The following is a 24,892-nucleotide window of genomic DNA, read 5'->3' on the forward strand; positions in this document are numbered from 1 at the left end:
ATTTGCCAGCAATGACGTGATCAATGGGGCAACTAAAAAAGCCCAAAAAAGAAGTGAACTTTGAAGAGTGCCAACTGGGTCAAAGGAAAGGCCATTCATTTGGGCTGGTTTCGAGGAGCCTCTGGAGGAGCGGGTGCAGCAGGTAGAGGTACGGTGGAGAGATTCAACCATGGTGAATGCCCTGTTTTATTTTATTATTCTTTAAAGAGGGTCGGAATTTCAAGGAGAAAGGAGACAGATAGTAGGAGCATAGACAGAGGGCCTAACGTGGTCTGGTGTCAGGGGCTTAAGACCACACTGAAGGCCATGTTTTGAAGTCAGGGTTACACTGAAGGCCATGTTTTGAAGTCAGGGTTACACTGAAGGCCATGTTTTGAAGTCAGGGTTACACTGAAGGCCCTGGTTTAAAGTCAGGGTCACACTGAAGGCCCTGGTTTAAAGTCAGGGTTACACTGAAGGCCCTGGTTTAAAGTCAGGGTTACACTGAAGGCCATGTTTTGAAGTCAGGGTTACACTGAAGGCCCTGGTTTAAAGTCAGGGTCACACTGAAGGCCCTGGTTTAAAGTCAGGGTCACACTGAAGGCCATGTTTTGAAGTCAGGGTCACACTGAAGGCCCTGGTTTAAAGTCAGGGTCACACTGAAGGCCCTGGTTTAAAGTCAGGGTCACACTGAAGGCCATGTTTTGAAGTCAGGGTTACACTGAAGGCCATGTTTTGAAGTCAGGGTTACACTGAAGGCCATGTTTTGAAGTCAGGGTTACACTGAAGGCCATGTTTTGAAGTCAGGGTCACACTGAAGGCCATGTTTTGAAGTCAGGGTCACACTGAAGGCCATGTTTTGAAGTCAGGGTTACACTGAAGGCCATGTTTTGAAGTCAGGGTTACACTGAAGGCCATGTTTTGAAGTCAGGGTCACACTGAAGGCCATGTTTTAAAGTCAGGGTCACACTGAAGGCCCTGGTTTAAAGTCAGGGTTACACTGAAGGCCATGTTTTGAAGTCAGGGTTACACTGAAGGCCCTGGTTTAAAGTCAGGGTCACACTGAAGGCCATGTTTTGAAGTCAGGGTTACACTGAAGGCCCTGGTTTAAAGTCAGGGTTACACTGAAGGCCCTGGTTTAAAGTCAGGGTTACACTGAAGGCCCTGGTTTAAAGTCAGGGTTACACTGAAGGCCCTGGTTTAAAGTCAGGGTCACACTGAAGGCCCTGGTTTAAAGTCAGGGTTACACTGAAGGCCCTGGTTTAAAGTCAGGGTTACACTGAAGGCCCTGGTTTAAAGTCAGGGTTACACTGAAGGCCCTGGTTTAAAGTCAGGGTCACACTGAAGGCCATGTTTTGAAGTCAGGGTTACACTGAAGGCCCTGGTTTAAAGTCAGGGTTACACTGAAGGCCCTGGTTTAAAGTCAGGGTTACACTGAAGGCCCTGGTTTAAAGTCAGGGTTACACTGAAGGCCCTGGTTTAAAGTCAGGGTTAAACTCCAAGGGTACAGAATGAGGCATCTTATTTTTTCAGGGGGCATCATATGACAAAAACCATCTACACATAATCTAATTGTGATCACATGGGGAGAAAACTGAGCTATTATTAGACACATTTTGTTTTCCGACTTTTCTACGTAGGGCCAGGCTGAACACTAGCTGGCATGATGACACAGGCTGCATCCCATAGGGTCCTGGTCAAAAGTAGTGCACTATATAGGGAATAGGGTACCATTTGTGATGCATCCATAGAAACAACAAGCCTGCATGACTTCATGTATCTGGCGTGGGTTGTGCCTAGAAAGGCAACTTCAATAGATCTTTGCGTCTGGCCATCAACGCTCCAAAAGTGATCTGCTTTAAAAGCCGTTCCATTGACCATAACTGTTTATTTATTTTATTTCACCTTTATTTAACCAGGTAGGCAAGTTGAGAACAAGTTCTCATTTACAACTGCGACCTGGCCAAGATAAAGCAAAACAGTTCGACATACAACAACACAGAGTTACACATGGAGTAAAACAAACATACAGTCAATAATACAGTAGAAAAATAAGTCTATATACAAAGTGAGCAAATGAGGTGAGAACTGTCTCAACTTGAAGACCTCCCAGCATCATTCAGTGGCTTCAGCTCAGTGGGCTAACACAATGTTGTGGTGCACAGGAGACCCAGGTTCAAACCCAGTCAGTCTCAAAAGTACCAGAGATGTCATTTTACATCAATAAGGCAAATTCTAGCATAATGACTGGTGCTAGAGAGAAACATTTATTTGGTGGAAAAAACACTAGCGAGCTAAATTTCCACAACCCACCCCTATAAATGTAGATCAGTGAGGTACACTGTTGAAGAAAAGAAACTGCATGTGAGGCTATACAATCTCATTCACCACCTGCACAAAGATACTTTCAGGGCTCCTGAGTGGCGCAGCGGTCTAAGGCACTGTGTCTCAGTGCTTGAGGCGTCACTACAGAGCCTGGTTCAATTCCAGACTGTATCACAACTGGCCGTGATTGGGAGTCCCATAGGGCGGCACACAATTGGCCCAGCGTCGTCCGGGTTTGGCCGAGGTAGGCTGTCATTGTAAATAATAATGTTTTCTATACTGACTTGCCTAGTTAAATAAAGGTTAAATGAAAAAATACTGGTACAGTATAAATTTAGCCTGTTGAGAAGGGTCATGATTCCTGTGAAGAGGGACACAGGCCCTGGGGTTAGGCCTAAGCAGAAAGAAAGTAAGTTGATTTGCACCGCCACAAAACCTAGCCGGTTTCTCACACTCAGGGAGGGAGGAGACAACAGAAGAACAGAGATTTGCCCCTACTAAACTCCAGACAAACAAACATTTTGTATTCACCACAACGAGTGATCAGAGGCTCATTTGCAGTATAATACTAACCACTTTAATTAGGTTAAAGAACAAATCTGTGCTGAGAACTCCGCTGAACCCGACTTCAAATTACTATGTATAAAGGGATAGTTCACCTCAAATAAAACATTCAAATATTGGGGATATTAACTTGCTTTGGGTTTTGTGCCACAAATGCTAAAAAGTTAGCATTTGGAGACAGTGGCCAGATATACATACATACACACACACACACAAAACACACACACACACACACACACACACACACACAGGATTTTGGGAGATTTCGTCGGACTGCCACAGTCAAACTGAATAGACGGCAGTGGGAAAAACATTGCAAAAATGCCCGTTTTCGATCCCACTCAGATAAAAATGCCCCTGTTTTCGATCCTGTAGAATTATACCTGTTGTCAACCAATCAAGTAGGGCTGCGTTGTGCCCTATATAACTGTAGAATTAGATCTGTTGTCAACCAATCAATTAGGGCTGTGTTGTGCCCTATATAACTGTAGAATTAGACCTGTTGTCAACCAATCAATTAGGGCTGTGTTGTGCCCTATATAACTGTAGAATTAGATCTGTTGTCAACCAATCAATTAGGGCTGTGTTGTGCCCTATATAACTGTAGAATTAGACCTGTTGTCAACCAATCAATTAGGGCTGTGTTGTGCCCTATATAACTGTAGAATTAGACCTGTTGTCAACCAATCAATTAGGGCTGTGTTGTGCCCTATATAACTGTAGAATTAGATCTGTTGTCAACCAATCAATTAGGGCTGTGTTGTGCCCTATATAACTGTAGAATTAGATCTGTTGTCAACCAATCAATTAGGGCTGTGTTGTGCCCTATATAACTGTAGAATTAGATCTGTTGTCAACCAATCAATTAGGGCTGTGTTGTGCCCTATATAACTGTAGAATTAGATCTGTTGTCAACCAATCAATTAGGGCTGTGTTGTGCCCTATATAACTGTAGAATTAGATCTGTTGTCAACCAATCAAGTAGGGCTGTGTTGTGCCCTATATAACTGTAGAATTAGATCTGTTGTCAACCAATCAATTAGGGCTGTGTTGTGCCCTATATAACTGTAGAATTAGATCTGTTGTCAACCAATCAATTAGGGCTGTGTTGTGCCCTATATAACTGTAGAATTAGACCTGTTGTCAACCAATCAATTAGGGCTGTGTTGTGCCCTATATAACTGTAGAATTAGACCTGTTGTCAACCAATCAATTAGGGCTGTGTTGTGCCCTATATAACTGTAGAATTAGATCTGTTGTCAACCAATCAATTAGGGCTGTGTTGTGCCCTATATAACTGTAGAATTAGATCTGTTGTCAACCAGGGAAGAGACATCAAGAGGCCTTTCTTATGGACTCTTCCTCTCTTTCAATGTTACAAACAGAGAAGAAAACGTTCCTTTCTTCTTCTGTTCACCATCATGGGAATTACTCTATTACTCAACCTGCACAAACTACTGGTACTGCAGTAGGAGTGTGTGTGTGTGTGTGTGTGTGTGTGTGTGTGTGTGTGTGTGTGTGTGTGTGTGTGTGTGTGTGTGAGTGAGAGTGAAAGAGCGTGTGTGTGTGTGTGTGTGTGTGTGTGTGTGTGTGTGTGTGTGTGTGTGTGTGTGTGTGTGTGTGTGTGTGTGTGTGAGAGTGAAAGAGCGTGTGTGTGTGTGTGTGTGTGTGTGTGTGTGTGTGTGTGTGTGTGTGAGAGTGAAAGAGCGTGTGTGTGTGTGAGCGTTTGTGTGGTGTGTGTGTGTGTGTGTGTGTGTGTGTGTGTGTGTGTGTGTGTGTGTGTGTGTGTGTGTGTGTGTGTGTCAGGTCTAGTATAAGTGACTAAGGGAAGCAGCCTAATAGAAGATGCTGGAAGTGGTCTGTCAGAAACTGGACTCCAGCCCAGACCACTGAAAGCCTTCAATAAACTGTTCCTTACTGTGCAGATCATTTGGGACAGTCTGTTGGAGCCAATCCCAGCTACCCTGATCTTTGTTTTTGTGTTGGCTGCTAATCCCTCTCATGTTTCAGTAAACAACAGCAAGAAACGCCATCCACAATAAACCCACTGGTGAGTCTTGCACAGTCATGCCACAACAGCAACTCTTGTCATTTGTGGACCGTAGGAACACACTTCGTCAGCATCACAGTCTCAGGAGACCATTCAGAGAAACTCCCACACTGAAATATTCCAACAATTAAAGTCTAACCTGCTCCCTCATTAGCTGAGAGGAATAGAAAGGATATATGCCCCAAATGGCACCCTCTTCCCTATATAGTGCACTACTTTGGCCCATAGGGCTCTGGTCTAAAGTACTGCTCCATCAGGAATAGGGTGTCATTTGGGACGAAGACAGGGTCTTTTTATTAATTTTTTTGGGGGGGGGTACTTTTTAACCCCTTTTTTCCCCAATTTTGGTAGTTACAGTCTTGTCCCATACGGATTCGGGAGAGCTGGCGACCGAAGTCAGTGTGCAGGCGCCCGGCCTCCACAAGGAGTCGCTAGAGCGCGATGGGACGAGGACATCCCAGCCAGCCAAACCCTCCCTTAACCCGGACGACGCTGAGCCAATTGTGTGCTGCCTCACGAGTTTCCCGGTCGCGGCCGGCTGCAACACAGCCCGGGATGGAACCCGGATCTGTAGTGACGCCTCCAGCGCCTTAGACCGCTGCGCCAGTCAGGAGGCTCAGACAGAGTCTTTGTCCTGTTACTGTATAATCCCACTGATGCCAGTGTGTTAAACCCCTGAGGAGAGACAGCCTGTTCTGTCATCACAGGAGTCATCTGGAGTTAATTGCCTTCACATCCGCTGCAAGAAAAGCCAACGAGGATTATGATTAAATTGAGATACTGTTTCTCCAATAGCAGAAGGCTGAGGGCTGAGCCATAAGGCCTAAAAATCATAGCTTGTTTTTTTTTTTTATGTATGGGCGATTCCCGATATATATCTCCATTTTTTTAAACGTTCTCTCTAGATAAGCCTTGTTGCACAATTAAAGGTCAAAACACTGCATTTCAAACAGTCAGCAATAATCTAATGAATTCAGATCACTGATCTGTCGATGAAAATGACTTTTATGTACCCAGAATCATTAACAACTTACATCCACTAATAATGACTCACTTATTGTAGCAGGCTGCAGAGTACACACAGCAGGAGGAGGGGTTGGGGTCTGTGGAGTGGGAAGGTGACAGTACACACAGCAGGAGGAGGAGGGGTTGGGGTCTGTGGAGTGGGAAGGTGACAGTACACACAGCAGGAGGAGGAGGGGTTGGTGTCTGTGGAGTGGGAAGGTAACACAGTACACACAGCAGGAGGAGGGGTTGGTGTCTGTGGAGTGGGAAGGTGACAGTACACACAGCAGGAGGAGGGGTTGGTGTCTGTGGAGTGGGAAGGTGACAGTACACACAGCAGGAGGAGGAGGGGTTGGTGTCTGTGGAGTGGGAAGGTGACAGTACACACAGCAGGAGGAGGAGGGGTTGGTGTCTGTGGAGTGGGAAGGTGACACAGTACACACAGCAGGAGGAGGAGGGGTTGGTGTCTGTGGAGTGGGAAGGTAACACAGTACACACAGCAGGAGGAGGAGGGGTTGGTGTCTGTGGAGTGGGAAGGTGACAGTACACACAGCAGGAGGAGGGGGCTTGGGGTCTGTGGAGTGGGAAGGTGACAGTACACACAGCAGGAGGAGGAGGGGTTGGTGTCTGTGGAGTGGGAAGGTCACAGTACACACAGCAGGAGGAGGAGGGGTTGATGTCTGTGGAGTGGGAAGGTGACACAGTACACACAGCAGGAGGAGGAGGGGTTGATGTCTGTGGAGTGGGAAGGTCACAGTACACACAGCAGGAGGAGGGGGCTTGGTGTCTGTGGAGTGGGAAGGTCACAGTACACACAGCAGGAGGAGGAGGGGTTGGTGTCTGTGGAGTGGGAAGGTGACACAGTACACACAGCAGGAGGAGGAGGGGTTGGTGTCTGTGGAGTGGGAAGGTAACACAGTACACACAGCAGGAGGAGGAGGGGTTGATGTCTGTGGAGTGGGAAGGTCACAGTACACACAGCAGGAGGAGGGGGCTTGGTGTCTGTGGAGTTGGAAGGTGACAGTACACACAGCAGGAGGAGGAGGGGTTGGTGTCTGTGGAGTGGGAAGGTGACAGTACAGACAGCAGGAGGAGGGGGGTTGGTGTCTGTGGAGTGGGAAGGTGACACAGTACACACAGCAGGAGGAGGAGGGGTTGGTGTCTGTGGAGTGGGAAGGTGACACAGTACACACAGCAGGAGGAGGAGGGGTTGGTGTCTGTGGAGTGGGAAGGTGACACAGTACACACAGCAGGAGGAGGAGGGGTTGGTGTCTGTGGAGTGGGAAGGTGACAGTACAGACAGCAGGAGGAGGAGGGGTTGGTGTCTGTGGAGTGGGAAGGTGACACAGTACACACAGCAGGAGGAGGAGGGGTTGGTGTCTGTGGAGTGGGAAGGTACACAGTACACACAGCAGGAGGAGGAGGGGTTGGTGTCTGTGGAGTGGGAAGGTGACACACTACACAGCAGGAGGAGGAGGGGTTGGTGTCTGTGGAGTGGGAAGGTGCACAGTACACACAGCAGGAGGAGGAGGGGTTGGTGTCTGTGGAGTGGGAAGGTACACAGTACACACAGCAGGAGGAGGGGTTGGTGTCTGTGGAGTGGGAAGGTGACACAGTACACACAGCAGGAGGAGGGGGGGTTGGTGTCTGTGGAGTGGGAAGGTGACACAGTACACACAGCAGGAGGAGGGGGCTTGGTGTCTGTGGAGTGGGAAGGTGACAGTACACACAGCAGGAGGAGGAGGGGTTGGTGTCTGTGGAGTGGGAAGGTGACACAGTACACACAGCAGGAGGAGGAGGGGTTGGTGTCTGTGGAGTGGGAAGGTAACACAGTACACACAGCAGGAGGAGGAGGGGTTGGTGTCTGTGGAGTGGGAAGGTGACACAGTACACACAGCAGGAGGAGGAGGGGTTGGTGTCTGTGGAGTGGGAAGGTGACACAGTACACACAGCAGGAGGAGGAGGGGTTGGTGTCTGTGGAGTGGGAAGGTGCACAGTACACACAGCAGGAGGAGGAGGGGTTGGTGTCTGTGGAGTGGGAAGGTGACAGTACACACAGCAGGAGGAGGAGGGGTTGATGTCTGTGGAGTGGGAAGGTCACAGTACACACAGCAGGAGGAGGGGGCTTGGTGTCTGTGGAGTTGGAAGGTGACAGTACACACAGCAGGAGGAGGGGTTGGTGTCTGTGGAGTGGGAAGGTGACAGTACACACAGCAGGAGGAGGGGGCTTGGTGTCTGTGGAGTGGGAAGGTGACACAGTACACACAGCAGGAGGAGGAGGGGTTGGTGTCTGTGGAGTGGGAAGGTGACACAGTACACACAGCAGGAGGAGGAGGGGTTGGTGTCTGTGGAGTGGGAAGGTGACACAGTACACACAGCAGGAGGAGGAGGGGTTGGTGTCTGTGGAGTGGGAAGGTACACAGTACACACAGCAGGAGGAGGGGGGGGTTGGTGTCTGTGGAGTGGGAAGGTGACAGTACACACAGCAGGAGGAGGAGGGGTTGGTGTCTGTGGAGTGGGAAGGTACACAGTACACACAGCAGGAGGAGGGGGGGTTGGTGTCTGTGGAGTGGGAAGGTGACAGTACAGACAGCAGGAGGAGGAGGGGTTGGTGTCTGTGGAGTGGGAAGGTGACAGTACACACAGCAGGAGGAGGAGGGGTTGATGTCTGTGGAGTGGGAAGGTCACAGTACACACAGCAGGAGGAGGGGGCTTGGTGTCTGTGGAGTTGGAAGGTGACAGTACACACAGCAGGAGGAGGAGGGGTTGGTGTCTGTGGAGTGGGAAGGTGACAGTACAGACAGCAGGAGGAGGAGGGGTTGGTGTCTGTGGAGTGGGAAGGTGACACAGTACACACAGCAGGAGGAGGAGGGGTTGGTGTCTGTGGAGTGGGAAGGTGACACAGTACACACAGCAGGAGGAGGAGGGGTTGGTGTCTGTGGAGTGGGAAGGTGACAGTACAGACAGCAGGAGGAGGAGGGGTTGGTGTCTGTGGAGTGGGAAGGTGACACAGTACACACAGCAGGAGGAGGAGGGGTTGGTGTCTGTGGAGTGGGAAGGTACACAGTACACACAGCAGGAGGAGGAGGGGTTGGTGTCTGTGGAGTGGGAAGGTGACACTACACACAGCAGGAGGAGGAGGGGTTGGTGTCTGTGGAGTGGGAAGGTGCACAGTACACACAGCAGGAGGAGGAGGGGTTGGTGTCTGTGGAGTGGGAAGGTACACAGTACACACAGCAGGAGGAGGGGTTGGTGTCTGTGGAGTGGGAAGGTGACACAGTACACACAGCAGGAGGAGGGGGGGTTGGTGTCTGTGGAGTGGGAAGGTGACACAGTACACACAGCAGGAGGAGGGGTTGATGTCTGTGGAGTGGGAAGGTACACAGTACACACAGCAGGAGGAGGGGGGGGGGGTTGGTGTCTGTGGAGTGGGAAGGTGACAGTACACACAGCAGGAGGAGGAGGGGTTGGTGTCTGTGGAGTGGGAAGGTGACACAGTACACACAGCAGGAGGAGGAGGGGTTGGTGTCTGTGGAGTGGGAAGGTGCACAGTACACACAGCAGGAGGAGGAGGGGTTGGTGTCTGTGGAGTGGGAAGGTGACAGTACACACAGCAGGAGGAGGAGGGGTTGATGTCTGTGGAGTGGGAAGGTCACAGTACACACAGCAGGAGGAGGGGGCTTGGTGTCTGTGGAGTTGGAAGGTGACAGTACACACAGCAGGAGGAGGGGGTTGGTGTCTGTGGAGTGGGAAGGTGCACAGTACACACAGCAGGAGGAGGGGGCTTGGTGTCTGTGGAGTGGGAAGGTGACACAGTACACACAGCAGGAGGAGGAGGGGTTGGTGTCTGTGGAGTGGGAAGGTGACACAGTACACACAGCAGGAGGAGGAGGGGTTGGTGTCTGTGGAGTGGGAAGGTGACACAGTACACACAGCAGGAGGAGGAGGGGTTGGTGTCTGTGGAGTGGGAAGGTACACAGTACACACAGCAGGAGGAGGGGGGGGTTGGTGTCTGTGGAGTGGGAAGGTGACAGTACACACAGCAGGAGGAGGAGGGGTTGGTGTCTGTGGAGTGGGAAGGTACACAGTACACACAGCAGGAGGAGGGGGGGGTTGGTGTCTGTGGAGTGGGAAGGTGACAGTACAGACAGCAGGAGGAGGAGGGGTTGGTGTCTGTGGAGTGGGAAGGTGACACAGTACACACAGCAGGAGGAGGGGGGGTTGGTGTCTGTGGAGTGGGAAGGTGACAGTACACACAGCAGGAGGAGGGGTTGGTGTCTGTGGAGTGGGAAGGTGATACAGTACACACAGCAGGAGGAGGAGGGGTTGGTGTCTGTGGAGTGGGAAGGTGACAGTACAGACAGCAGGAGGAGGAGGGGTTGGTGTCTGTGGAGTGGGAAGGTGACACAGTACACACAGCAGGAGGAGGAGGGGTTGGTGTCTGTGGAGTGGGAAGGTGACACAGTACACACAGCAGGAGGAGGAGGGGGCTTGGTGTCTGTGGAGTGGGAAGGTGACAGTACACACAGCAGGAGGAGGAGGGGTTGGTGTCTGTGGAGTGGGAAGGTACACAGTACACACAGCAGGAGGAGGAGGGGTTGGTGTCTGTGGAGTGGGAAGGTGACAGTACACACAGCAGGAGGAGGGGGGCTTGGTGTCTGTTGAGTGGGAAGGTGACAGTGCACACAGCAGGAGGAGGGGGGGGTTGGTGTCTGTGGAGTGGGAAGGTGACAGTACACACAGCAGGAGGAGGGGGGGGTTGGTGTCTGTGGAGTGGGAAGGTGACACAGTACACACAGCAGGAGGAGGGGGCTTGGTGTCTGTGGAGTGGGAAGGTGACGAGGCACACAGCAGGAGGAGGAGGAGGGGTTGGTGTCTGTGGAGTGGGAAGGTGACACAGTACACACAACAGGAGGAGGAGGGGTTGGTGTCTGTGGAGTGGGAAGGTGACACAGTACACACAGCAGCAGGAGGAGGGGTTGGTGTCTGTGGAGTGGGAAGGTGACACAGTACACACAGCAGGAGGAGGAGGGGTTGGTGTCTGTGGAGTGGGAAGGTACACAGTACACACAGCAGGAGGAGGGGGCTTGGTGTCTGTGGAGTGGGAAGGTGACACAGTACACACAGCAGGAGGAGGAGGGGTTGGTGTCTGTGGAGTGGGAAGGTGACAGTACACACAGCAGGAGGAGGAGGGGTTGGTGTCTGTGGAGTGGGAAGGTACAGAGTACACACAGCAGGAGGAGGGGTTGGTGTCTGTGGAGTGGGAAGGTGACACAGTACACACAGCAGGAGGGGGGGGGGGGGTTGATGTCTTTGGAGTGGGAAGGTACAGAGTACACACAGCAGGAGGAGGAGGGGTTGGTGTCTGTGGAGTGGGAAGGTAACACAGTACACACAGCAGGAGGAGGAGGGGTTGGTGTCTGTGGAGTGGGAAGGTAACACAGTACACACAGCAGGAGGAGGAGGGGTTGGTGTCTGTGGAGTGGGAAGGTAACACAGTACACACAGCAGGAGGAGGAGGGCTTGGTGTCTGTGGAGTGGGAAGGTAACACAGTACACACAGCAGGAGGAGGAGGGGTTGGTGTCTGTGGAGTTGGAAGGTGACAGTACACACAGCAGGAGGAGGGCTTGGTGTCTGTGGAGTGGGAAGGTGACAGTACACACAGCAGGAGGAGGGGGCTTGGTGTCTGTGGAGTGGGAAGGTAACAGTACAGACAGCAGGAGGAGGAGGGGTTGGTGTCTGTGGAGTGGGAAGGTGACAGTACAGACAGCAGGAGGAGGGGTTGGTGTCTGTGGAGTGGGAAGGTGACACAGTACACACAGCAGGAGGAGGGGGGGGTTGGTGTCTGTGGAGTGGGAAGGTGACACAGTACACACAGCAGGAGGAGGAGGGGTTGGTGTCTGTGGAGTGGGAAGGTGCACAGTACACACAGCAGGAGGAGGAGGGGTTGGTGTCTGTGGAGTGGGAAGGTACACAGTACACACAGCAGGAGGAGGAGGGGTTGGTGTCTGTGGAGTGGGAAGGTGACACAGTACACACAGCAGGAGGAGGAGGGGTTGGTGTCTGTGGAGTGGGAAGGTGACACAGTACACACAGCAGGAGGAGGAGGGGTTGGTGTCTGTGGAGTGGGAAGGTGACACAGTACACACAGCAGGAGGAGGAGGGGTTGGTGTCTGTGGAGTGGGAAGGTAACACAGTACACACAGCAGGAGGAGGAGGGGTTGGTGTCTGTGGAGTGGGAAGGTGACACAGTACACACAGCAGGAGGAGGAGGGGTTGGTGTCTGTGGAGTGGGAAGGTAACACAGTACACACAGCAGGAGGAGGAGGGGTTGGTGTCTGTGGAGTGGGAAGGTACACAGTACACACAGCAGGAGGAGGGGGTTGGTGTCTGTGGAGTGGGAAGGTGACAGTACACACAGCAGGAGGAGGAGGGGTTGGTGTCTGTGGAGTGGGAAGGTGACAGTACACACAGCAGGAGGAGGAGGGGTTGGTGTCTGTGGAGTGGGAAGGTGACACAGTACACACAGCAGGAGGAGGGGGGTTGGTGTCTGTGGAGTGGGAAGGTGACACAGTACACACAGCAGGAGGAGGAGGGGTTGGTGTCTGTGGAGTGGGAAGGTGACAGTACACACAGCAGGAGGAGGAGGGCTTGGTGTCTGTGGAGTGGGAAGGTAACACAGTACACACAGCAGGAGGAGGAGGGGTTGGTGTCTGTGGAGTGGGAAGGTGACACAGTACACACAGCAGGAGGAGGAGGGGTTGATGTCTGTGGAGTGGGAAGGTGACAGTACACACAGCAGGAGGAGGAGGGGTTGATGTCTGTGGAGTGGGAAGGTGACACAGTACACACAGCAGGAGGAGGAGGGGTTGGTGTCTGTGGAGTGGGAAGGTGACACAGTACACACAGCAGGAGGAGGAGGGGTTGGTGTCTGTGGAGTGGGAAGGTGACAGTACACACAGCAGGAGGAGGAGGGGTTGGTGTCTGTGGAGTGGGAAGGTAACAGTACACACAGCAGGAGGAGGAGGGGTTGGTGTCTGTGGAGTGGGAAGGTGACACAGTACACACAGCAGGAGGAGGAGGGGTTGGTGTCTGTGGAGTGGGAAGGTGACAGTACACACAGCAGGAGGAGGAGGGGTTGATGTCTGTGGAGTGGGAAGGTGACAGTACACACAGCAGGAGGAGGAGGGGTTGATGTCTGTCGAGTGGGAAGGTAACACAGTACACACAGCAGGAGGAGGAGGGGTTGGTGTCTGTGGAGTGGGAAGGTGACAGTACACACAGCAGGAGGAGGAGGGGTTGGTGTCTGTGGAGTGGGAAGGTAACACAGTACACACAGCAGGAGGAGGAGGGGTTGGTGTCTGTGGAGTGGGAAGGTAACACAGTACACACAGCAGGAGGAGGAGGGGTTGATGTCTGTGGAGTGGGAAGGTACACAGTACACACAACAGAGAAAGAGCGAAGGAGACGAGACCAAAAACACAGAACGCTCCAAAACAAAACGACAACCTTAATTCTGCGAACATCGCGCTAAAACAAACATTCGATATTGAGATTCTTCTGAAGGGTTTTAAGGGAGGAAATTATACAGGGCCAAACTCTGTAATCTCATTAGTATTGATCCAGGGCCAAGCCTGTAATCTCATTAGTATTGAACCAACCAACCGCTTGCTTGTCCCTGATATGGGTACTATCTTAATGAGCACCCTGTCTGACAGATTCAGAGGGAGGGAGGGACACTCCCTATTTATGGGGGACTTGCAACACCTGGGGCTCTGACAGAGAACAAGCAGCAGGTTCACAAGGACAGATTCAACACCAGGAAGACCCAACCATCATCACAAACATCACTCACACATGCCCACACTGTAACAGAGCCTGAGGATCTCACCTCAGCCTCTACAGCTGTCTGAAGACCCACACATAGAAGTCCCCATGGAGGACAATCATACTGGAGGACAATCATCCTGGAGGACAATCATACTGGAGGGCAATCATACTGGAGGGCAATCATACTGGAGGGCAATCATACTGGAGGGCAATCATACTGGAGGACAATCATACTGGAGGACAATCATACTGGAGGGCTTCATACTGGAGGGCTATCATACTGGAGGGCATTCATACTGGACTTGAGTGATCGCCGATGATGATACAACATACAACATACAATGTGTTTGTGTATTTTGTGTTTATACGCCAGCATGTGTATAGCTGTGGGTATAGATGTGTTCTACACTGTGGGTATAGCTATGGGTATAGCTGTGTTCTACACTGTGGGTATAGATGTGGGTATAGATGTGTTCTACGCTGTGGGTATAGATGTGGGTATAGATGTGGGTATTGCTGTGGGTATAGCTGTTGGTATATATGTGGGTATAGCTGTTGGTATATATGTGGGTAAAGCTGTTGGTATAGCTGTTGGTAAAGCTGTTGGTATATATGTTGGTATAGCTGTTGGTATAGCTGTGGGTATAGCTGTTGGTATATATGTGGGTATAGCTGTTGGTATATATTTGGGTATAGCTGTTGGTATAGCTGTTGGTATACATGTGGGTATAGCTGTTGATATAGCTGTTGGTATATATTTGGGTATAGATGTTGGTATATATGTGGGTATAGCTGTTGGTATAGCTGTTGGTATAGCTGTTGGTATATATGTGGGTATAGCTGTTGGTATAGCTGTTGGTATATATGTGGGTATAGTTGTTGGTATAGCTGTTGGTATAGATGTTGGTATATATTTGGGTATAGCTGTGGGTATAGCTGTGGGTATAGCTGTGGGTATATATTTGGGTATAGCTGTTGGTATAGCTGTGGGTATATATTTGGGTATAGCTGTTGGTATAGCTGTGGGTATAGTGGTGGGTATAGATGTTGGTAAAGCTGTTGGTATATATGTGGGTATAGCTGTTGGTATATATGTGGGTATAGCTGTTGGTATATATGTGGGTATAGCTGTTGGTATATATGTGGGTATAGCTGTTGGTATATATGTGGGTATAGCTGTTGGTATATATGTGGGTATTGGTGTTGGTATAGCTGTGGGTATATATGTGGGTAAAGCTGTTGGTATAGCTGTTGGTATATATGTGGGTATAGCTGTTGGTATATATGTGGGTATAGCTGTTGGTATAGCTGTGGGTATATATGTGGGTATAGCTGTGGGTATATATGTGGGTATAGCTGTTGGTATAGCTGTTGGTATATATGTGGGTAAAGCTGTTGGTATATATGTTGGTATAGCTGTTGGTATATATGTGGGTATAGCTGTTGGTATAGCTGTTGGTGTATATGTGGGTATAGCTGTTGGTATAGCTGTTGGTATAGCTGTTGGTATATATGTGGGTATAGCTGTTGGTATAGCTGTTGGTATAGCTGTTGGTATAGCTGTGGGTATACATGTGGGTATACATGTGGGTATAGCTGTGGGTATAGCTGTTGGTATATATGTTGGTATAGCTGTTGGTATATATGTTGGTATATATGTGGGTATAGCTGTTGGTATATATGTGGGTATAGCTGTTGGTATATATGTGGGTATAGCTGTTGGTATAAATGTTGGTATAGCTGTTGGTATATATGTTGGTATAGCTGTTGGTATATATGTGGGTATAGCTGTGGGTATATATGTGGGTATAGCTGTGGGTATAGCTGTGGGTATAGCTGTTGGTATATATGTGGGTATAGCTGTTGGTATATATGTGGGTATAGCTGTGGGTATATATGTTGGTATATATGTTGGTATAGCTGTTGGTATATATGTGGGTATAGCTGTTGGTATATATGGTGGGATAGCTGTTGGTATATATGTTGGTATAGCTGTTGCTATATATATGTGGGTATAGCTGTTGGTATATATGTGGGTATAGCTGTGGGTATATATGTGGGTATAGCTGTTGGTATAGCTGTTGGTATATATGTGGGTATATATGTGGGTATAGCTGTTGGTATAGCTGTTGGTATATATGTGGGTATAGCTGTTGGTATAGCTGTTGGTATATATGGGGTATAGCTGTTGGTATAGATGTTGGTATATATTTGGGTATAGCTGTGGGTATAGCTGTGGGTATAGCTGTGGGTATATATTTGGGTATAGCTGTTGGTATAGCTGTGGGTATATATTTGGGTATAGCTGTTGGTATAGCTGTGGGTATAGTGGTGGGTATAGATGTTGGTAAAGCTGTTGGTATATATGGGTATAGCTGTTGGTATATATGTGGGTATAGCTGTTGGTATATATGTGTATATATGTGGGTATAGCTGTTGGTATATATGTGGGTATAGCTGTTGGTATATATGTGGGTATAGCTGTTGGTATAAATGTGGGTATAGCTGTTGGTATAGCTGTGGGTATAGCTGTTGGTATAAAGCTGTGGGTATAGCTGTGGGTATATATGTGGGTATAGCTGTGGGTATAGCTGTGGGTATAGCTGTTGGTATATATGTGGGTATAGCTGTTGGTATATATGTGGGTATAGCTGTGGGTATATATGTTGGTATATATGTTGGTATAGCTGTTGGTATATATGTGGGTATAGCTGTTGGTATATATGGTGGGATAGCTGTTGGTATATATGTTGGTATAGCTGTTGCTATATATATGTGGGTATAGCTGTTGGTATATATGTGGGTATAGCTGTGGGTATATATGTGGGTATAGCTGTTGGTATAGCTGTTGGTATATATGTGGGTATATATGTGGGTATAGCTGTTGGTATAGCTGTTGGTATATATGTGGGTATAGCTGTTGGTATAGCTGTTGGTATATATGGGGTATAGCTGTTGGTATAGATGTTGGTATATATTTGGGTATAGCTGTGGGTATAGCTGTGGGTATAGCTGTGGGTATATATTTGGGTATAGCTGTTGGTATAGCTGTGGGTATATATTTGGGTATAGCTGTTGGTATAGCTGTGGGTATAGTGGTGGGTATAGATGTTGGTAAAGCTGTTGGTATATATGGGTATAGCTGTTGGTATATATGTGGGTATAGCTGTTGGTATATATGTGGGTATAGCTGTTGGTATATATGTGGGTATAGCTGTTGGTATATATGTGGGTATAGCTGTTGGTATATATGTGGGTATTGGTGTTGGTATAGCTGTGGGTATATATGTGGGTAAAGCTGTTGGTATAGCTGTTGGTATATATGTGGGTATAGCTGTTGGTATATATGTTGGTATAGCTGTTGGTATATATGTGGGTATAGCTGTTGGTATAGCTGTTGGTGTATATGTGGGTATAGCTGTTGGTATAGCTGTTGGTATAGCTGTTGGTATATATGTGGGTATAGCTGTTGGTATAGCTGTTGGTATAGCTGTGGGTATACATGTGGGTATACATGTGGGTATACATGTGGGTATAGCTGTTGGTATATATGTGGGTATAGCTGTTGGTATAGCTGTTGGTATATATGTTGGTATATATGTGGGTATATTGTGGGTATAGCTGTTGGTATATATGTGGGTATAGCTGTTGGTATATATGTGGGTATAGCTGTTGGTATAAATGTTGGTATAGCTGTTGGTATATATGTTGGTATAGCTGTTGGTATATATGTGGGTATAGCTGTGGGTATATATGTGGGTATAGCTGTGGGTATAGCTGTGGGTATAGCTGTTGGTATATATGTGGGTATAGCTGTTGGTATATATGTGGGTATAGCTGTGGGTATATATGTTGGTATAGCTGTTGGTATAGCTGTTGGTATATATGTGGGTATAGCTGTTGGTATATATGGTGGGATAGCTGTTGGTATATATGTTGGTATAGCTGTTGGTATATATATGTGGGTATAGCTGTTGGTATATATGTGGGTATAGCTGTTGGTATATATATGTGGGTATAGCTGTTGGTATAGCTGTTGGTATACATGTGGGTATATATGTGGGTATAGCTGTTGGTATAGCTGTTGGTATATATGTGGGTATAGCTGTGGGTATAGCTGTTGGTATAGCTGTGGGTATAGCTGTGGGTATAGATGTTGGTGTATATGTGGGTATAGATGTGGGTATAGCTGTTGGTATATATGTGGGTATAGCTGTTGGTGTATATGTGGGTATAGCTGTTGGTATAGATGTTGGTATATATGTGGGTATAGATGTGGGTAAAGCTGTTGGTATATATGTGGGTATAGCTGTTGGTGTATATGTGGGTATAGATGTGGGTATAGCTGTTGGTATAGCTGTTGGTATAGATGTTGGTATAGCTATTGGTATATATGTGGGTATAGCTGTTGGAATATATGTGGGTATAGCTGTTGGTATATATGTGGGTATAGCTGTTGGTATAGATGTTGGTATATATGTGGGTATAGATGTGGGTATAGCTGTTGGTATATATGTGGGTATAGCTGTTGGTGTATATGTGGGTATAGCTGTTGGTATAGATGTTGGTATATATGTGGGTATATATGTTGGTATAGCTGTTGGTATAGATGTTGGTATAGATGTTGGTATATATGTGGGTATAGCTATTGGTATATATGTGGGTATAGCTGTTGGTATATATGTGGGTATAGCTGTTGGTATAGATGTTGGTATATATGTGGGTATAACTGTTGGTGTATATGTGGGTATAGCTGTGGGCATGTATGTGGGTATAGCTGTTGGTGTATATGTGGGTATAGATGTGGGTATAGCTGTTGGTATAGCTGTTGGTGTAGCTGTTGGTGTAGATGTTGGTGTAGATGTTGGTGTAGCTGTTGGTGTAGCTGTTGGTGTATATGTGGGTATAGATGTGGGTATAGCTGTTGGTATATATGTGGGTATAGCTGTTGGCATATGTGGGTATAGCTGTTGGTGTATATGTGGGTATAGATGTGGGTATAGCTGTTGGTATAGCTGTTGGTATAGCTGTTGGTATAGATGTTGGTATAGCTATTGGTATATATGTGGGTATAGCTGTTGGTATAGATGTTGTTATATATGTGGGTATAACTGTTGGTGTATATGTGGGTATAGCTGTTGGTATGTATGTGGGTATAGATGTGGGTATAGCTGTTGGTATAGCTGTTGGTATAGATGTTGGTATAGCTATTGGTATATATGTGGGTATAGCTGTTGGTATAGATGTTGGTATATATGTGGGTATAACTGTTGGTGTATATGTGGGTATAGCTGTTGGTATGTATGTGGGTATAGCTGTTGGTATAGCTGCTGGTATAGCTGTTGGTGTATATGTGGGTATAGCTGTTGGTATGTATGTGGGTATAGATGTGGGTATAGCTGTTGGTATAGCTGTTGGTATAGATGTTGGTATAGCTATTGGTATATATGTGGGTATAGCTGTTGGTATAGATGTGGGTATAGATGTGGGTATAGCTGTTGGTATATATGTGGGTATAGCTGTTGGTATATATGTGGGTATAGCTGTTGGTATATATGTGGGTATAGCTGTTGGTATATATGTGGGTATAGCTGTTGGTATATATGTGGGTAGAGCTGTTGGTATATATATGTGGGTAGAGCTGTTGGTATATATGTGGGTAGAGCTGTTGGTGTATATGTTGGTATAGCTGTGGGTATAGCTGTTGGTATAGCTGTTGGTATATATGTGGGTATAGCTGTTGGTATATATGAGGGTATAGCTGTTGGTATATATGTTGGTATAGCTGTTGGTGTATATGTGGGTATAGCTGTTGGTATATATGTGGGTATAGCTGTGGGTATAGCTGTTGGTATAGCTGTTGGTATATATGCGGGTATAGCTGCTGGTATATATGTGGGTATAGCTGTTGGTATATATGTGGGTATAGATGTGGGTATAGCTGTTGGTATATATGTGGGTATAGCTCTTGGTATATATGTGGGTATAGCTGTTGGTATATATGTGGGTAAAGCTGTTGGTTTATATGTGGGTATAGCTGTTGGTATATATGTGGGTATAGCTGTTGGTGTACATGTGGGTATAGCTGTTTGTATATATATGTGGGTATAGCTGTTGGTATATATGTTGGTATAGCTGTTGGTATATATGTTGGTATAGCTGTTGGTATATATGTTGGTATAGCTGTTGGTATAGCTGTTGGTATAGCTGTTGGAATATATGTGGGTATATATGTGGGTATTTTTGTGGGTATAGCTGTTGGTATATATGTGGGTATAGCTGTTGGTAAATATGTGGGTATAGCTGTGGGTATAGCTGTGGGTATAGCTGTTGGTATACATGTGGGTATACATGTGGGTATAGCTGTGGATATAGCTGTGGGTATATATGTGGGTATAGCTGTTGGTGTATATGTGGGTATAGAGGTGGGTATTGCTGTTGGTATATATGTGGGTATAGCTGTTGGTATATATGTGGGTATAGCTGTTGGTATATATGTGGGTATAGCTGTTGGTATATATGTGGGTATAGCTGTTGGTATATATGTGGGTATTGGTGTTGGTATAGCTGTGGGTATATATGTGGGTAAAGCTGTTGGTATAGCTGTTGGTATATATGTGGGTATAGCTGTTGGTATATATGTGGGTATAGCTGTTGGTATAGCTGTGGGTATATATGTGGGTATAGCTGTGGGTATATATGTGGGTATAGCTGTTGGTATAGCTGTTGGTATATATGTGGGTAAAGCTGTTGGTATATATGTTGGTATAGCTGTTGGTATATATGTGGGTATAGCTGTTGGTATAGCTGTTGGTGTATATGTGGGTATAGCTGTTGGTATAGCTGTTGGTATATATGTGGGTATAGCTGTTGGTATAGCTGTTGGTATATATGTTGGTATAGCTGTGGGTATACATGTGGGTATAGCTGTGGGTATAGCTGTTGGTATATATGTGGGTATTGCTGTTGGTATATATGTGGGTATAGCTGTTGGTATATATGTGGGTATAGCTGTTGGTATATATGTGGGTATAGCTGTTGGTATAAATGTTGGTATAGCTGTTGGTATATATGTTGGTATAGCTGTTGGTATATATGTGGGTATAGCTGTGGGTATATATGTGGGTATAGCTGTGGGTATAGCTGTGGGTATAGCTGTTGGTATATATGTGGGTATAGCTGTTGGTATATATGTGGGTATAGCTGTGGGTATATATGTTGGTATATATGTTGGTATAGCTGTTGGTATATATGTGGGTATAGCTGTTGGTATATATGTGGGTATAGCTGTTGGTATATATGGTGGGATAGCTGTTGGTATATATGTTGGTATAGCTGTTGGTATATATATGTGGGTATAGCTGTTGGTATATATGTGGGTATAGCTGTGGGTATATATGTGGGTATAGCTGTTGGTATAGCTGTTGGTATATATGTGGGTATAGCTGTTGGTATAGCTGTTGGTATATATGTGGGTATAGCTGTTGGTATAGCTGTTGGTATAGCTGTTGGTATAGCTGTGGGTATAGCTGTGGGTATAGATGTTGGTGTATATGTGGGTATAGATGTGGGTATAGCTGTTGGTATATATGTGGGTATAGCTGTTGGTGGTATATGTGGGTATAGCTGTTGGTATAGATGTGGGTAAAGCTGTTGGTATATATGTGGGTATAGCTGTTGGTGTATATGTGGGTATAGCTGTTGGTATATATGTGGGTATAGCTGTTGGTATATATGTGGGTATAGCTGTGGGTATAGATGTTGGTATATATGTGGGTATAGATGTGGGTATAGCTGTTGGTATATATGTGGGTATAGCTGTTGGTGTATATGTGGGTATAGCTGTTGGTATAGATGTTGGTATATATGTGGGTATAGATGTGGGTATAGCTGTTGGTATATATGTGGGTATAGCTGTTGGTGTATATGTGGGTATAGATGTGGGTATAGCTGTTGGTATAGCTGTTGGTATAGATGTTGGTATATATGTGGGTATAGCTATTGGTATATATGTGGGTATAGCTGTTGGTATATATGTGGGTATAGCTGTTGGTATAGATGTTGGTATATATGTGGGTATAGCTGTTGGTATATATGTGGGTATAGCTGTTGGTATATATGTGGGTATAGCTGTTGGTATATATGTGGGTATAGCTGTTGGTATATATGTGGGTATTGGTGTTGGTATAGCTGTGGGTATATATGTGGGTAAAGCTGTTGGTATAGCTGTTGGTATATATGTGGGTATAGCTGTTGGTATATATGTGGGTATAGCTGTTGGTATAGCTGTGGGTATATATGTGGGTATAGCTGTGGGTATATATGTGGGTATAGCTGTTGGTATAGCTGTTGGTATATATGTGGGTAAAGCTGTTGGTATATATGTTGGTATAGCTGTTGGTATATATGTGGGTATAGCTGTTGGTATAGCTGTTGGTGTATATGTGGGTATAGCTGTTGGTATAGCTGTTGGTATATATGTGGGTATAGCTGTTGGTATAGCTGTTGGTATATATGTTGGTATAGCTGTGGGTATACATGTGGGTATACATGTGGGTATAGCTGTGGGTATAGCTGTTGGTATATATGTGGGTATTGCTGTTGGTATATATGTGGGTATAGCTGTTGGTATATATGTGGGTATAGCTGTTGGTATATATGTGGGTATAGCTGTTGGTATAAATGTTGGTATAGCTGTTGGTATATATGTTGGTATAGCTGTTGGTATATATGTGGGTATAGCTGTGGGTATATATGTGGGTATAGCTGTGGGTATAGCTGTGGGTATAGCTGTTGGTATATATGTGGGTATAGCTGTTGGTATATATGTGGGTATAGCTGTGGGTATATATGTTGGTATATATGTTGGTATAGCTGTTGGTATATATGTGGGTATAGCTGTTGGTATATATGTGGGTATAGCTGTTGGTATATATGGTGGGATAGCTGTTGGTATATATGTTGGTATAGCTGTTGGTATATATATGTGGGTATAGCTGTTGGTATATATGTGGGTATAGCTGTGGGTATATATGTGGGTATAGCTGTTGGTATAGCTGTTGGTATATATGTGGGTATAGCTGTTGGTATAGCTGTTGGTATATATGTGGGTATAGCTGTTGGTATAGCTGTTGGTATAGCTGTGGGTATAGCTGTGGGTATAGATGTGGGTATAGCTGTGGGTATAGCTGTTGGTATATATGTGGGTATAGCTGTTGGTGGTATATGTGGGTATAGCTGTTGGTATAGATGTTGGTATATATGTGGGTATAGATGTGGGTAAAGCTGTTGGTATATATGTGGGTATAGCTGTTGGTGTATATGTGGGTATAGATGTGGGTATAGCTGTTGGTATAGCTGTTGGTATAGATGTTGGTATAGCTATTGGTATATATGTGGGTATAGCTGTTGGTATATATGTGGGTATAGCTGTTGGTATATATGTGGGTATAGCTGTGGGTATAGATGTTGGTATATATGTGGGTATAGATGTGGGTATAGCTGTTGGTATATATGTGGGTATAGCTGTTGGTGTATATGTGGGTATAGATGTGGGTATAGCTGTTGGTATAGCTGTTGGTATAGATGTTGGTATAGATGTTGGTATATATGTGGGTATAGCTATTGGTATATATGTGGGTATAGCTGTTGGTATATATGTGGGTATAGCTGTTGGTATAGATGTTGGTATATATGTGGGTATAACTGTTGGTGTATATGTGGGTATAGCTGTGGGTATGTATGTGGGTATAGCTGTTGGTGTATATGTGGGTATAGATGTGGGTATAGCTGTTGGTATAGCTGTTGGTGTAGATGTTGGTGTAGCTGTTGGTGTAGATGTTGGTGTAGCTGTTGGTGTATATGTGGGTATAGATGTTGGTATGTATGTGGGTATAGCTGTTGGTATAGCTGCTGGTATAGCTGTTGGTGTATATGTGGGTATAGCTGTTGGTATGTATGTGGGTATAGATGTGGGTATAGCTGTTGGTATAGCTGTTGGTATAGATGTTGGTATAGCTATTGGTATATATGTGGGTATAGCTGTTGGTATAGATGTGGGTATAGATGTGGGTATAGCTGTTGGTATATATGTGGGTATAGCTGTTGGTATATATGTGGGTATAGCTGTTGGTATATATGTGGGTATAGCTGTTGGTATATATGTGGGTATAGCTGTTGGTATATATGTGGGTAGAGCTGTTGGTATATATATGTGGGTAGAGCTGTTGGTATATATGTGGGTAGAGCTGTTGGTGTATATGTTGGTATAGCTGTGGGTATAGCTGTTGGTATAGCTGTTGGTATATATGTGGGTATAGCTGTTGGTATATATGAGGGTATAGCTGTTGGTATATATGTTGGTATAGCTGTTGGTGTATATGTGGGTATAGCTGTTGGTATATATGTGGGTATAGCTGTGGGTATAGCTGTTGGTATAGCTGTTGGTATATATGCGGGTATAGCTGCTGGTATATATGTGGGTATAGCTGTTGGTATATATGTGGGTATAGATGTGGGTATAGCTGTTGGTATATATGTGGGTATAGCTCTTGGTATATATGTGGGTATAGCTGTTGGTATATATGTGGGTAAAGCTGTTGGTTTATATGTGGGTATAGCTGTTGGTATATATGTGGGTATAGCTGTTGGTGTACATGTGGGTATAGCTGTTTGTATATATATGTGGGTATAGCTGTTGGTATATATGTTGGTATAGCTGTTGGTATATATGTTGGTATAGCTGTTGGTATATATGTTGGTATAGCTGTTGGTATAGCTGTTGGTATAGCTGTTGGAATATATGTGGGTATATATGTGGGTATTTTTGTGGGTATAGCTGTTGGTATATATGTGGGTATAGCTGTTGGTAAATATGTGGGTATAGCTGTGGGTATAGCTGTGGGTATAGCTGTTGGTATACATGTGGGTATACATGTGGGTATAGCTGTGGATATAGCTGTGGGTATATATGTGGGTATAGCTGTTGGTGTATATGTGGGTATAGAGGTGGGTATTGCTGTTGGTATATATGTGGGTATAGCTGTTGGTATATATGTGGGTATAGCTGTTGGTATATATGTGGGTATAGCTGTTGGTATATATGTGGGTATAGCTGTTGGTATATATGTGGGTATTGG

The 24,892-nt window shown here is 46.2% G+C and overlaps 1 protein-coding gene across 2 annotated transcripts in view; it reads right to left on the reverse strand.

Annotated features, from left to right (window-relative positions):
- The window catches only part of LOC106609746 (oxysterol binding protein-like 8), a 245,883-nt gene that overhangs the window by 165,156 nt on the left and 55,835 nt on the right, over positions 1-24,892 (reverse strand). The gene's annotated exons all lie outside the window — the stretch shown is intronic.

Source organism: Salmo salar, chromosome 17 (assembly GCF_965601325.2).
Source record: "Salmo salar chromosome 17, fSalSal1, whole genome shotgun sequence".
Taxonomy (NCBI): domain Eukaryota; kingdom Metazoa; phylum Chordata; class Actinopteri; order Salmoniformes; family Salmonidae; genus Salmo; species Salmo salar.